Source organism: Triticum dicoccoides, chromosome 7A (assembly GCF_002162155.2).
Source record: "Triticum dicoccoides isolate Atlit2015 ecotype Zavitan chromosome 7A, WEW_v2.0, whole genome shotgun sequence".
Lineage (NCBI taxonomy): Eukaryota > Viridiplantae > Streptophyta > Magnoliopsida > Poales > Poaceae > Triticum > Triticum dicoccoides.
This window is the reverse complement of record NC_041392.1, coordinates 655,624,226-655,626,105: the sequence shown is the minus strand read 5'-3', so window position 1 is coordinate 655,626,105 and position 1,880 is coordinate 655,624,226.

The following is a 1,880-nucleotide window of genomic DNA, read 5'->3' as shown; positions in this document are numbered from 1 at the left end:
CCACTATGACTACACATCCTAAATCAAGCAAATCAAGGGTTCCATCAAATCTTGGACAAATCTCTAAAATGGCAACAAATTTACGGAGGAAAAGAAAGGGAACGGAGGAGTTTACCTAGTAGGATGGATTGGAGATCGAATCCACGGATCAAATCTTCAGATCTGAGAGGGATGTGGGGGGATTCGATGGGGGCGCCGCCGCTGCTCTCTGTCCAGAGAGCGGAGAGGGGGAAGAATTGCCTGGCCGGGCTGGGCCGATGCGCTTTAACTCACAGTGCAACGCCCAAGAGCTAGGCGCTGCACATTACAAGTGTGGCGCCTAAGTCTGAAGCGCTACAGTGCTGTTAGTGGGGCCGCACCTGGACCAGGCTGCCACGCTGGCAGGAGGTGCGACACCCAAGAGAGAGGCGCTGCATAATAGTGTGTGGCGCCCAGCTGTCGGGCGCCACACGAAAGGGTCAGCAGAGTGATTTTTTTTCGAAACGAGGTCAGTTTGTGATTTGATTTGGCCCTCAGGTCAAATATGTGATTTCTGCCTGAGAGTGCAACCCGATCCATGATGGATCCAATGGAGAAACAACATATGCTACAGGTGCAGCGCCACCCTATGTTCTTTGCACCATACGCAACTCCAGTATGGCTGCACCCAATGCGCTCACCTCAAGCACCACCGTCTCCGAGCCCCACTCGACCGTGGCTACCATCCTATGATGCAGGTTTGACATCACCCCGGTGTTGCATGTCAGGCTTGGCGTGTGCACGGCGACAAGGAGCCTGTATCTCGCTAGGCAGCTGATTGTAGTCCGTTTTTAACTTGCGGCCCTCCATCTCCCCTTTATCACCGTTGTCATGGCACTACGAGGAGGGGCCAGCCCTGAAGGATGGACCAGTTCTCAGCGTCGCGTTCATCATCATCAAGCTCCCAGCAACCCAATGGAACTCGATGCAACTCCATGGATAAATAGACCATGATCTAACTCAAAGCATCGTTCTTGCTACCTCTCTCCCGATACCTATCACTCCCATCAAATGGATAGACCGACGAGATAGCAAGCAGAAACGTGAGAAAAAAGAGCAACAAACCTACCATTATCACTAATTCTTTCAATGCTGGGATATTGACATGCAAAAAAGACGCTGGGGAGGCGGCGAGGCGACAATGTAAATATGTAGGAGGTAGCTGTACTTGAAAACTTCTGTAATGAAGTTGAGAGATTTGATGGCATGAAGAGAATGGATCACGTACAACATTAGGTGGGACAAATTATTCCGATTGTAGTTCAAAATATGAGTAGTTTGCAACTACAATTGCAAGTATCTTTAGTAGGTGTGATTCATTTCTTATAATCAATGAGCATTTCCTAAAACACACGAACACTTTATTCAGTTATGTATATAATTGTAAATATGTGAACACCTTTTTAATCAAATGAAATTTTGTAAATTACATAAACATTTTCTTAAAATACGTGAACATATTTTTAAATATCTGTGTTTAGAAACAAAAGCATTTTTTTTATGCGTGAATATTTTAAATTATTTTATTATTAAATTATTTATATACAAATGAGTAAGTGATACGTCTTCAACGTATCTATAATTTTCGATTGTTTCATGCTTTTATATTATCAGTTTTGAATGTTTAATGGGCTTTAATATACACTTTTATATTATTTTTGGGACTAACCTATTAATCGAAAGCCCAGTGCAAATAGCCGTTTTTTTGCCTATTTCGGTGTTTCGCAGAAAAGAAATATCAAACGGAATACAAACGGAACGAAACCTTCGCGAGGATCTTTTTTGGAACAAACACATTCCAGGAGACTTGGAGTGGAGGTCAAAGAAGCAACGAGGCGGCCACGAGGTAGGGAGGCGCGCCC